Raw genomic sequence first — 14,792 nt, 5'->3', positions numbered from 1 at the left:
AGTTGAGGATTCCCCGTTTGACCTTGGCAATCAACTGATAACATCCCGCAGTGTTATTTATCTGTAAGAGCATCAAAGCTACCAAAGCCATCGGCCCTTTTCAGGGCCATCAAATTAGTGGAAAAGAGTTAAAAGAGAAATATTTCCGACTTTATATATGACTTCTAATATTCCTAAAACAATTTCACAGCTTCATACAAAATTTCATTTGTCATGAATAATTTATGACTCAACATTTTGAGACTGTAATCGCGGACGCTGCTGCAGTGCCGTCGGGGTGAGTGCTCAACATTCCACAACAATTGTAAAATAGAGTGGCATTTCCAACAGCGTCTTTGATGTTCCATATTTTAAGGGAACACTTTGATTAGGAAAATTATCACATGCAACAAAATTGCGACATATTTAGAATGCTTTTGAAAAGACATTCTCATTGAACAATTGTAATAATTTTGGCACCCATGGATCAGAAATTTACCGTCATAATAAAGAAAACTATTTATTAGCAGGCTTCTAGCAGCGAGGTACTTCTCGCTAAGCAAGTTCGGAGGAGCTCTTACCAGCTCGAAAGCGGAAATGGAATGAAACTGAATCCAACGAAGGCAGCATGTTTTATAACCTTGGAATAGCAGATGATGCTCCTTCCTTTTGTGCTCTTCGCTTTCTGATCGACCAATCTGGGAAATGGGTATGTGCCAATAATGTGTTGGGCTTGGAATTACTTGAAAATTTCGGAGAATACTAATACGTGAGAAATTGGTCGAACATGAATTGTTGGAATGATTGACATTCCCTAAATATTCAATACGAGCTATTGATAATTAATAGTTTTCTTTATTATGACGGTAAATTTCTGATCCATGGGTGCCAAAATTATTACAATTGTTCAATGAGAATGTCTTTTCAAAAGCATTCTTAATATGTCGCAATTTTGTTACATGTGATAATTTTGCTAATCAAAGTGTTCCCATAAAATATGGAACATCAAAGACGCTGTTGGAAATGGCACTCTATTTTACAATCGTTGTGGAATGTTGAGCACTCACCCCGACGGCACTGCAGCAGCGTCCGCGAGTACAATCTCAAATGGTTGAGTAATAAATTATTGATGACAAATGAAATTTTGTATGTAGCTGTGAAATTCATTTAGGAATATAAGAAGTCATATATAAAGCCGGAAATATTTCTCTTTTAACTCTTTTCCACTAATTTGATGGCCCTGAAAAGAACCGATGGCTTTGTTAGCTTCGATGTTGTTACGGATAAATAACACTGCTCGGACCAGCAAAACTCAGGGGGCTTCTGATATTTGCTCCTAACGGGATTACTTCTTGACCACCAATGATGATTTCATCACGAGTCGAAATTTTGAAGCGCGGGTCAACAGCTCCTCGGCCGATGAAATTTGCGGCGGCGATGACGATGGCTGGGTGAACGCAAACAAGCGGTGAACCACAAAGCGAGAATGACTCGCCCGACCGTGTTCACAGTTCGACCGCAAATTCACCTGTGGACTGCTTCCTCTTCTTCTTCTAGGCGGCGGCAGCGGTGATGGCTTTAGCTTCGGACGGCATCTTCTCTCGCTCGCTCGACAGTTTGATTTGAGCGAAGCAAGACAAACGGGGGCGTCCTTCGCTATCGATGTCTGTGCCTGAGAAGCATGCCCGGTCAGAGCAAGCCGATCTGTCGCCTGCTGTGATGCGAGCCAATCGGAGAGTGAAAAGCAAATGACGTCAAATTTTCTCTAGCCACCCCTATTTATAGATTTGCTTGAAATCAACGTTCTATTTTAAAACAGTTATTAAACTATTTGGACAGGTATGTGGGATTCAGTAAGTAAACGACATGAAGCTTTGATGTCTTATCTTCCGATTGAGGTGCTAATCAAGAAAATTCGTTAAGCCAGCGAGAAGTTATAAACGTTTAAAATATTTCATGCTAGCGTAACGCTCTTGGTTTTGAAATTCCAATTTCACTCCTGTATTCGTGATCAAACGTCAACATCCCACCGCAAAATCGCTAGTGTTTGGAGGTGATTTTAACCTCCAACTTTCCAAATAACCTCCAAATCATCACCTCCAAGTTAGTTCTAATACCCTCCGTTATATGAAATGTGGTGGCGCGTCGATCGTCGCAAGTTTATCGTTAAACAGTCAATAGAGAAGAAAGACGTACTTCTACGTCAAAAAAGAAGACAAACGGTTCGTTTCATCGCCTTGCATTATGAAATGCATGTTACAAATGTTTATACACTACGAATGGAAAGGATTTGTAATTTCCCATAGAACTGGCCCACAATGTTATGTTGGGGACCTATGTGAACAATAAATTTGTACAAGGCACCCAAAAACGTATTCTGTCTGTATTTCTTTGGGTGGATTATTTTACCAAAAATTATGTTACATTAAGATTCTCACGCGTTCAAAGATTCGAAAGGGACAACAATGATATAGTTGAGAAATGTGATGATCGAAGAAAACCATGAATATGTTCTGCCAGAGCGCACCAAGTTACTCGCATTTAGAGTACCTTGCCTGAATAAGTTCACAATTCTTTACGGAAATGGATACCAGGAATGGCATGAAAATCTCATTGTATATGAAACTGCTTCTGCTCTATAGTTCCAAAATAGTCACATAAGCTGAACATTGATTGATTATTTGACTGTATGTTACGGGTAGCGTAAAAAAAGACTAATCGGGATTCGAACTCGTGTCCTTCGAGTGGTGATTAGGCGTGCTACCTGTAATTCATTTTGAACTGTTGAATTGAGAGCTAAAAACTCGAAACAACTTATGCGCACTCTGATCAGTGAAAACGTCATTTCCTGAACAGCTAAAGCGCACCAAGTGCTACCAAATTATTCAAACAACATCACATTTAATTGTCTTATTATTTCATTACGGCTCCTGCATGGATCCATCAACATATTATATAAAAAGCAAAGGAGAGCGTTTAGCACGTGTTGATACCTTTTGTTCATACAAAAACACTATTTTTATATCAATGGTACTTGGTGCGGTGTGGCTGAACAAAATTTCAATGAAAGTTCATCAGCACCACCGAAACAATACTTTATTTTACATGGCTGTTCGCTTACACTACATGTTAAAATCCGTTGGTGTTGATCCTGTGTGTTGTCCGGAATGGGCACTTTGCATTGGTTTAGGAAGAATTTTAAAAAATTACCATTTGAATCAGAATACTGAATTACCTCCAATGACAAGTTTAGGTTTATGGTTCGCTCTGGTTGGATATAATTTCAGTTTTTCATATTCTGCCAGAGAAAAAAAAATGAATTTACACAACGAGGGACGGTTTAAATTATTTTGTGGAAAGGTTATGATAATCTGAATCCCCGTATGTAAATAACTCATTTTTGAAAAAAATGGCGCTTGGTGCGGTTTGGCAGAACCCCATCATCTCTGTGTACAGATCGAAAGGTCGAGGGTTTGATCCTGATTGCTGGCTTTTTGATTATTTTTATTCTCCGCCAGTTGTCAGATCATATTTTGATATTGATTTGTTGGTCAATCAATAAACTTGCCAGATATTGTTTTGATCTCATAATATCTTAACAAGATGTTGTTTAATACTTCTCCATATTAATTTTTGATATTATTTTTGATCTTTTATCTCTTATCTCCAACAAACCAATAGCTGATTATGATGGTCAGAAATTATTTTAGAACAACAAATTATGATCTTGGTCAGCTTTTTCCACCTCCTCGGGTAGGAAACATCTGTTGAATAATAATTACTGAGGGCCCTATTTTATAAGTCGAGTCGACCAAAAACGACTCGATTGGAGTCAGTCGACCATAAATTTTGCTCGACTCGGCTCTGTCACTTGAGTTTACCGACAATTGTCACTCTATGTGACTGGATTACTATGGGAGTCGACAGGTGACATCTGAAATATGCATGCTTACTTTGATCGACAGTGATTACAGATGGGTCACATGAACCTGCTCGATTTGCAAAATAGACCCCTGAATGATTTTCCGTGAGAATCTCAGGATGTACTCAGTGAAAACTGGTAAATGAGTTCTTAGAGAAAACACTGAAAAAGTACGTCAATAGTTCATGAATAAATATCCATGGTAATTCTCGGCAGAACCTCTTAAAAGCACAAGGTTGAATACCTGAAAAGTTCGTGGAAGAATCACAAAGGATGATATCTCTTGTGAGTTCTTAGGAAGAATTCTTGAATGTGTTTTTTACGGGATTACACAAAATATAAAAATTGAAATTGACAAATATCTCTGATGTGCAGCGATATGAGACAAATCAAATAAAATCAAATCTATGCAAACTATGAAATTAGTAAAAATCGTTATTATTGCGACTGGCATCACTTCTGTAAATCATTCATTTGCCCAGTCAACATTTCGGTTGGTATATTTTTTGCTTTACATCATTATATATGAATCAAATCACTCGTATAAAATGCATGAAATCGCTATATACACACCAAAGTGGAGGCCAAATACGCACTTCGCACGACTTTTTCAGACTTTCCATGGTCAGCAATACGATGCCACAAAATTCCGATAAAAATAAAAAAATAAAGTTTCCAGAGAGACTCGAACACCGGACCTTTGGATCCCTAAACCGGTATCATACCACTACACTGCAGACCGCTACATGAATAAGGTGTGACTATTTGCCAACATGAAAGGAAGTTTGCTATACAGCACACACGCTTTGTTGTTCTTTGAAGCCCACCGCCAGAAGGTACCGACCTCGGGTGGCAAATTTGGTTAAGTTATTGCGATTTCATTTGATGCTAATCTGCATTGATATATGATCTGTCAGTTTATACAACTTGATGCGATTCTAGATTATACTATTTACGGCATGGTTTGTTGTCAACAAAGTTTGTCGACAATGAATCGTAGTGGAGAATTATATACAATTTGTGTTAACATTTATTCGTTTTGATTTGACATATTGTGCGATTCTGATTTTTGACGTATGAATATGAGATTTTTGGCGGACATCCTTATACGATACGTGGTTCACTGGGTGCTAGGCCCCCCTATGCCCCATCCTGGAATCCTAGCTACGCCAATGGTTTTGGCAGTAAAACCAGTTGTAGCCATAGTGGATTATAAACTGTCTTACATAGCAAATCAGTCAGAACTAGAGCCTCTTTCTCTTATAAACAGGTGAAATCAACTCACCTGTACAAATTATGAATTGCTACGGCAAATAAAATGTAATATATTATTAACAAAATTTCAATAAATGCTTAATTTAGTTTTACCGAATTAGAATGATAGTGTATTCTAACACAGAACACTTATTAATGAAAAAAAAAAAAAAATTAATGCTAGATCCAGAGTATTTCTAATTTAGCCACTCGCAAAAAAGTCAATGTGATTGGCCAATATAGAAACCATACTTTAAGGTCTGGATGAAATTGGTTCTGGTGGTCTATAATGACTAACCAAATTTTCAGTATAAAAACCTGACTTAATCCACCGATGGTGAGACTGAACCCTTCTTACATTTCCATACAGGTATGAGATAATTATTATTCATCATTCATTTGGAACCTTGTACCAGTACAGTGGGGATTCGCTCGCTGGGGTTCCGCTACATGGAATGATTCAATGGTTGGATGTTCGCTGGTTGGAAAATATTCCAACTAAAAACACTCAAATGTCAACAGAAAATGTCAAACTGACTTTGACGTCTGAGTATCGTCGCTTCGAAGTCTCCATATATAGAAAAGTATATGTGCGTTTTGTGGCGATTTGCTGTCCAGATGCGTTCGTGTGGAGCATTTTCACCCGCTGTCAGTCTTTCCTACTAACGGGTCGGATTCGCTAGATGGAAGGCAGTCGTGTTCCAACCAGCGAATCCCCGGTGTATAACTAAACTTTAGGATGTTGTGACTATGTTCTATCTGCCCTAATAGTTTAATGGTTTGCGAAAAAGTCCAGGAAACTGCACGTCAAAAGGCGGATATCGAACTTTATTAGTTTTCATACGCTTATTATCATAGTTTAAGAGGGTCTATAAACCCATGATGCCATCCTGTAAAATAATATCGAAAAATGAAAAATCGATGTCCTAAAATGATTTTGCCAGCGATTTTTTTAAGATATATGTGTAAGTCTAAATTAAAAAAAGGGGAATTTTAGAGATTTTTGAAAATAATGATTTTTATCTCTGTAATTTATAATTCGATTGCAATATGGTTGTGAATGATATCCGAGCTTTCAATCGACGAAAAAAGAGCTTAAATTGGATTAAAAATAGCTGAGAAATTGATCAAAATGTAAAAAAATGAATATTTCAGAGAAATTTTTTTTCCAGTACTTTAGAAAATTCTTCCAATGATATCTCTGAAACTAGTAATCCGATTTCAATGAAAATTTGAAGGCTTATGATTGAATGTCAGAGCTTTCATTAGCCGATAAAAGAACTTAAATCGGTTCAAAAATGGCTGAGATATCGATCAAAATGCAGACAGTTGAAAATATTAGAATATGCTTTTTCTAGTACTTCACGATACTCTTTGAATCATAACTCTGTAACGAAATGTCCGATCGCAATGAATTTCAATAGCGTTCTATGGGAATGTTGTAGCTTTCTTTAAGAGCTAAAAGTGTTTAAATCGGTTGACAAACGGCTGAGATAATTGAGTGACATTTTTTGTAACACACACACACATACACACACACACATACACACACATACGCACACACATACACACACACATACACACACATACACACACACGGACATGTGCTCAGTTCGTCGAGCTCTATCGATTGGTATATGAGACTTGGCCCTCCGGGCCTCGGATCAAAAGTCGGTTTTTCAAGCGATCTTTATACCCTTCTTATGGTTGTAAGAAGGGTAAAAAGAATTCTCTTCAGTGGCGTTTTTCATACAAAATACGGGTTGAAAGCTCTCATTTCATTTATTTGCAGTGCATAAAGGGCTCTTCATTTAATTTTCAAATGCATTTTCTTTAACACTGGCCAAAACCGGTGCTTCTACCCTACTTCTACCCTACTTCTACGTCTTCGGTTTCTTCCCCATCGCTTAGGCCTTCAACCGGGTTCATTCGTATGGGTAAACGTGGTTTACGGCTCAAGGGAAGGTGAAGAAATCGACCCTAAGTGCTTCTAGTATTCTTTCTTAAAATTTTCCAATGGTCATAAAATTCCCAAAGTTTTCTTGGTTTATTTTTGTAAGACCTTCGACCAGTACAACTAAGTACTCTGCCTGTAAATTCAAAAAAATGATGCCCAAAAATTACTCAATAAACAATGTTGAATCATTATGGTCATTGGCCATTGATTTTGTTAATAGTTCTGCCTAAAATGGTTCAAACAATTTTTTGTTTTCAATTTCTCAAGATGCTCATCCAATTTCCTTTGAAAATGTTACAACAAAAATCTTGACGAAAATTTCTCTATAAACTCTGCACACAATTTTAGCCACAGAACACCTCTCAGAACATATTCACACCACAAAATCTTATACTAATTCTGTAGCGAAGTAGGCCGCCATTGTAACTTGTACACATCATTGATGATTGCTGTAGGCAAATTCCGGCGCGTATTTTCTTCGAAAAGAAAATTTTCTTGCTGGTGGATTATGGAAGAAAATTTCTTCTCTTCGAAGAAACTGTGCGCCGGAATTCACCTACTGGTGAGTCATCTTAGGATTTTGAATTTATGAAAATCAGTTGAGTTTGCACTGACAAAACAGGAGATGTAACAGCATACTTTCTACATGTTAGCGCTTATGGTGATATTTTTTGAATAAATATGACAAAACAAATAACAACCTACTTCGCCTCAACCCTTTAACGCTCATGTTACCTATAGAGAATCATTACTTTTCGACAAATAATTAACCGATTAAGATTGATATTGTGAAGTAGTTTTTAAAATGATCCATTAACCGTTAAAGTGCTGAAATACAGTCTTCTTGTTTATCCAATAATGCAATTATTAATAAACAACTAAATCACTATTAATTTACAACCATTTTTTACGGTTTTGATAAATTTAGTTATTTGCTGCCAGCTTATGTTTTAACATATTTATTGAAATGTTAGCACGACTTTGTACTTCAGCTCCACGGAAATAGCATAAATCAAAATTGATAGAGGCCGTGATAGTTGCGTTGGATATTACATTATTGAAAATATGCTACTTTGCGTTGAAAAATGGATAGATCAATGTGCGAAGATCGATTTTTAGAAACTCTATTAAATTTGAAACAGTGAAATTCGTGAAATCCATGATTATTGTGGCGCAACACCACATACCTTTAGAAAGTATTTGAGGACACGAACTTTAGAAAATATATTCGAGGATCAAGAGGATTTTTATTAAGAAATTCATTAATGAAATCTACATAGAATCCTGTCAGAATTCTTCCAGAAATCTATGGCATTTCCCTAGGAATAATTACCCATTTCCTTACGATATTTTGAAGAATTTGTTCAGCCCCAAGAACCATTTCATGAATCCTTATGGGAAAACTTCGAAGATTTCATACAAGAATAATTCAATAAATTCTTGTAGTAATTCTACGAAGATTTTCTACGGAAATACATCTAAAACATTTAATTAAGAAATCTTGTTTTACAATCATGGTTTCTTGAAATAAATATTTGAAGGATTTCTAGATGAATAGTATTCATCTCGGAATCAAAAGATGACCGTCTTGTGCACCTACTCACGTTTACTCACGAAGCTTTCTGCTAGTGCAGAGGCAAAATAAAAAGTACACTGTTGTTGGATGTTTTTTTCGTGAGATTTGTACATTTGAAGTTTTAGTGCAATCTTTGAAGTTGATTCCAAACTGAACTGCATATGAAATTTGGATACGCTGAAGACTCCGGAGAGTAAGTCGATGGGAGTTATGAGGTGATTCCATAAGGAATCTTGATGAAAAACTTGCCAATTTTCCATAATTTTTTTTAGAATTATTCACTAACTCTACCTAGGATATCTCCAGGGATTCCTGTAACAGGGTCCGCTCCATAACTGCTTACGAGATTTCCGTATGAGTTAGGTGCCAGAGTATTCGCTTTGGGCAACTGAATAAATTGCTTCACAAATTAATCAAGGGATTCATACAGACAGGAACTCGTTTGATGATCCTTCATGATTTTTTAGGATAATTTTTAAGGAATTCAAAAAATTACTCAAAGCATCATTTTTCTCCGAATTTCTTCCAGGTTCTTGCTCCAAACGTTCGACCAGCATTACAAATTGGTACTTTTGCCCTTGGTTCATTTGGTCCTGAAATAATTGAGGAATCACTTCAATATTAAGAATATCAACATCAAATGCTCATAAGTAACTTACAATTTAAGAATCGTAACGAAAAAATACCGTTTCGACTGTGCTTGAAGAAAAATAAATCGCGATACGTGTCGATCCGCAAGTTCCGAGTAGCGAATTGAAAGTAAACAAAAATACGCGTTCGAACGAATACGAGAATAGGGCAAACATTCGAAAGATTGATGTTCGAAAGATCGAATGGTTCGAATTTGCTTCGAACGAAAACGGGAATGCGAATTAGCGATACTTTCGAAAGAATCCTATTCGAACGTAAACAAGAATAAGGGTGATTATCAAAATCACGGTTTGTGCTGTAGTTAATATTTATATGTTTTAAACGAAAATACAGCGATGCCTCCAAAAACGAAGAAACGGAAGGAAACATGTGTGGAAAGCACGAATCCGGCAAAGTTGTTTGCCAAGATTTCGGCAAGTAAACCCGCTGCTGCAGGTATGAAAGCAATCGTCAACCAAGCTGATGCAAGTGGTTCCGAATCTGGAAAACCTCAATAAAATGCGAATAAGGCCGCTGTTGTTCAGCCGAACGTGGCGATATTGTATACTACAGCCGTGGATAGTAAAGCCGTAGCTGAAAGAGCCGAGGAGGCCGAGCCTGCAGACGACGATTCCGAATCAGAAAGATTACTCATCGCAAAAACCCCGATGGATGAAACTAAGCTTGGCAAACTAGTGGATTCTTTCAAGCAGGAATCCATCGAAATTGATTCTACGCTACCTAGTAACATCAGTTTAAACTCGGGGCGATCTGACCTGGCGGCCACAATTGAGGTTTCGAATAGGCTTGAAGCTATCGAGAACAAAGTGGACGATTTTGTACGGAAGCAGGAGAAATGTTTGCTGTTGCTGGCACAAGCAAATGCTAAACTGGACTGTCTTGGATCAACTTCCGGAAGAAAACAAGTGGTAGAGGAACCTGAAAAGTTATCCAAAATAACGCTGACTCCCGTAACAAGCTTGGCGGATTTAGAAGTAGCTGAGGAACGATGTAAGGATGACAAGTTTGTGGAGGAAGTGATTCGCTCGATTGGAACCATCCACGGAAAAAATCGCTTTAAGGGTAACGGAGGAACTGTTTGTCTCCAAATAATTGATCACTTTGTTGATCGCAGATTCTTCCGTCACTGCTCCTGGACTGGCGTAAGTAAAACTTTTGACGAGAACCAACATCTGGTGCAGAAAATAGCTTTTTCCAAGTTCGAGCAGTACATCAACTTGTTTTACACGGTAGTTCGTAACGCGGATGAAGATTTCACGAAGGAACAATGCCATAAGTTTCTGAAGCAATGTCTTAGGAACTCAAAGCAGCGTTTATATGAAGTGAAGAAATTGCGACTATCCGCTGCCAGGAACAGATCTAAGAGAGCAAGTAATATGGAAGTAACGGATGTAGGCTGACCATAAGGTAAAAGGATAAAAACGGGACAAATGAAAGACAGAATCGGGACAATTTTTAAAAGTTATAAACAGCGTTCTTTTGGAAGTTTTAAGAAAATTTGTAACAATTTTAAGCTTTTTAGAACTTACAAAAACATGTTTATTTGGTGTTAGTAGAATCATTTAATGTTTTAGTTATGATGATCAATCATGAGTTAAAGTAGATTTTTTGAAGATGTTGAGATTATTGAGCATTGGAACGATTTTGAAAATTTTGAATTAGATATCAAAATCCTGATTACAAGCCATTTGAGAAATTTAAATTGAAATGAAAAGATCATCCAGGCTGGTTCAGACAACTTCGTTTTGTACCTTCACAATTCGTAACAAATTATGCAAACTAATTTCGATGAAAATCTTCCTAAATCTTTGAATTGTGGTGAAACCTTTCAAAATCCAAACGAAACTTTTTGCGATTTTTGCATGAACCTTGCGAATATCTGTAGGAATCTTCGGAATTTATAAGAGTAATCCCAGACGTCCTGGGATTTGAAATCCCAAAAAATTCAAGCCTCTTGTCGTTCAAGAAATCCAGGAATCTAACTAAAATCTTGAAATTTCTATCGGAATTCCACAAACATATCTTTTATATTTTTCAAGAAAACCAAGAATACAACCTTGATATGTAGAATCCCGAATATATAAAAATGGTATTCAATCTTCTATACAAAATGACAGATTAGTTTTCTCCCGTTTTTACAAACACTTCGTAGACTTTCATAAACTTTTTCTACGCACAATCACGTCGGAGTCCTGGATAAATTCAACAGTGAAAGTATTACTCAAATCCAATGACCAGTTCTCGAGCCAACTCGTGACATACAAACACCCTTCCATTTTTATTTATATATTATATATATATATATAGATAGATAGATAGATATGCACAAATTACATTACGCTCTAGGGGGAGGAGGGAGTCAGAAATTTTTCATACAAAAAGCGTTATGGAGGAGATGAGAGGGGGTCAAAAATTTCAATTTTAACTTTACGTAATAAATGGACGCTGCCATATCCAATAAATCTACATAAATTTTGAGAATCCCGAGATTGTATCATAATATTACCGGGATCTATAGATATAGATATAAGTAATCCAAACTGAGAACTAAAACCAAAAAATCGTTAAATTCATGTGATTTCAAAACGGAAAACCTACATCAGTTGACGTTTCTTTGCTATATGTTTGTAGTAAAAGCTCATGTTCGTAGGAGGTGGAAAATTTGGTTGGAGATTGATAATAGATTGGATTGCTGAACTTATCTAAAAAATGGTTTTACAGATTTCAGAATATGTACAATTTTCATTAAAATATTTCTTTTTTTTTCTAATGAATCGAGATTATTATAGGTCTTATATGAAAACTATTCAAATAACTATTTATTTATTGTCACCGTCTCGAATTGTTACATTTCACAGACTGTTTCTTAAGCTAAAAAAACCTTAAGCCTATTCTTAAAGACATATTTAGACACATTAAAATCAAACAACGCACTCACACAATTGAACAAACGAAAACATCTAGACAACGGATTGTTGAATCCGTAAGAAGACCTGTGACGCCTTATCTGCAGCAAATCACGTTCCCTCAGTTGACGAAGTGGCGCGTAGAACTGAACGTCTTCGAGAAGTGCAGGACAATCGATATTTCCCATGATGAGATCAAAAACGAAGAGCCTTTGTAGGTTGTTACGTCTGGCGTCCAACATCTCCAGATTGATGAGCATACATCGTGCTGGGTAATCCGGCAAGTTGACGGGATCTGACCAAGGCAGCTGTCGAAGGGCGTACCGAAAACTCCGTTGAACTTTCTCCAGGCTGACGATTTGCGTGTTGTGATGCGGTGCCCATACACATGCTGTGTACTCTAATATGCTGCGAACTAACGAGCAGTACAGCGATTTGAGCGCATAAATATCATTATAATCGTTTGTACTGCGACGAACGAACCCAAGGGCCGCGAACGCCTTAGCATTAATCACAGAGATATGATCGTTGAAACGCACTTTAAAAGATCTATATTTTGAAAAAATGGTTTAAAGTTTGCATTAATTCGAGTATGAATTAATTTTCGCAGCATTATTCATGCGAATTTTAATTCATTTGATAAGTTCTTCGCTATGGACCGATGCACGTGTTCATTAATTTGACGTTTGAGCGGTGCCGAATTCACGGGTTGCCATGGTCACATAAATAACATGGCACCGCTAAAACGTCAAATAATGAACTCATGCATTGATCCATTGCATAAAAAGGTAAAACATTAGTCAAGTCATTTGTTGATTACAAATCATGTTTGACTGTGAATTAGTATCTGTTAACCAATAAAATAATAGATGAATATGATAAAAACTCGCAAAAATAAATTGAATCCTTTTACTTTACTGCTGTTATACACTGTTTTTTTGTGGACAATATCCTCAGTTCCGAAAATACGGGACAATTTGAGTATTTTCAATGAAACGACGGGACAGCTCGTCGAGGTGGTGAAAACGGTACTGTCCCGTAAAATACGGTACGTATGGTCAGCCTAAACGGATGGCGAACAAGATCCAACAGAAATGATAATTGAAGAAGATGAACCGGGTGAAATTAATGAAAATGTGAGTAACGTTATCATTGAAGAAGTAATTTTCCCCGAATCTGAGGTTGATTCGAACTAAATATTTTTTTTTTTTAATTTACAATGAAATCCCATTAAAAACTGAATTTTTGCATTGTTAATCGATCTATTTTACATGAATAATCAATATGTTTGGTTTACTGTGTATTAACGATTCAGTTGAAATCGTTGAAATACTCATCTCTATGAACTGAACGGCGTTTCAAATGTGCCGAAAACAACGATAAAACATTAAATGAAATAAAATAAAAGTGTGCGTAATAACGGCTAAAACTCTTATTGAAAGAAATCTCGATTACTTTTTCAAATCGTCGTGAGTAATTTCTAAGTAAGATGTCTTCTGAAACTGTTTTAAAACGAATCCACTTTATTACTTTTTTACCGTGTTTCGTCTCAATTTCATTGCTTATATTTTCCATGCAATTACTTACGACATTTTTAATCAAGTGTAAGATCGACGCAAGTAGTGTTTTGCTCTGGTTCTTCATATAACGTTAGGTGTAAGTATTGGTTAGGTTTCAAAAGTTAATCTTACTTTCGTCGTTTAGCAAATATGTAAAAAGGTATAATCGTTTCAAAAATGAAAACCGAGTAGATTTAGAGTGAAACGTGTAGAATATTGTCTGCGGAATACGAGGAATTGATGATCTAAGTTTCTTAACTATTCCTAGATAAGTCTGTGTGAATACTTTTTCGAGAAGACACAATAGAGATAGAAAACTATAGAGGACGAATGTCGCTGCTGTTCCCTTTGTTCTCACTCAGAAACATGTCGGGTATAGAAGTGTCAAACTGCATACTTTTTCGCGTTGACATTTATAGCCCCGCCCTGGGAGGGAGGCACCGATACTACACACGAAATTGGATACAATTGTTTTCCAAATTGCAAGATAACTCCAGTTTGCCAACGACAATCAAGGCAGGCTTAGTGAAAATCGCTAGTTTTCATTTGTTGTGTATCTTCGATCTTTCTGGACAAACATTGAAAAAGGGCCACAGTTTTCTGTGCGTTTAATTTCAAGTTTTAATGAAAACAGTAGAAAGAGCCTCATTCCAATACGTTACATTCAATTAGAATAAACGGTGCTCTCGTGACGTTACTTTTGAATGTACATTATTTGATTCTAATTCGATTTTTGCTACTTTTGATGAAATGCAAAAATATGCTTAGGCTAATTACGCGCTTTTATCATGTTTGTCCATTGTTTAAGATCCGGGCTCACAGTGACAGTTCGTGACAGCAAAATCTCGGCTTACTGTGACGTAGAGAAATTTTGTATTGGTTTCTCCCTCCCAGGCCCCGCCTATCTCCGCCAGCAAAAGATGTTTCTGCAGCGACGCCAGCGACATTCTTCCTCTATAGTTTATTACCTCTATTGAAGACACTGACT

The 14,792-nt window shown here is 36.7% G+C and overlaps 1 long non-coding RNA gene across 1 annotated transcript; it reads right to left on the bottom strand.

The window, feature by feature from the left end:
- Positions 1–7,871: 7,871 nt before the first annotated feature.
- On the bottom strand, positions 7,872–9,605 carry LOC110677107. Its single transcript, XR_002500951.1, has 2 exons — positions 9,348–9,605; positions 7,872–9,281 (listed from the first exon to the last, which is right to left on the bottom strand). It is a non-coding gene; the product is annotated as an uncharacterized LOC110677107 (long non-coding RNA).
- Between the last annotated feature and the right edge of the window lie 5,187 nt (positions 9,606–14,792).

This window comes from Aedes aegypti, chromosome 2 (genome assembly GCF_002204515.2).
Source record: "Aedes aegypti strain LVP_AGWG chromosome 2, AaegL5.0 Primary Assembly, whole genome shotgun sequence".
NCBI classification, from domain to species: domain Eukaryota; kingdom Metazoa; phylum Arthropoda; class Insecta; order Diptera; family Culicidae; genus Aedes; species Aedes aegypti.
The sequence above is the reverse complement of the archived record's forward strand: the minus strand, read 5'-3'. Positions and strand labels throughout refer to the sequence as shown.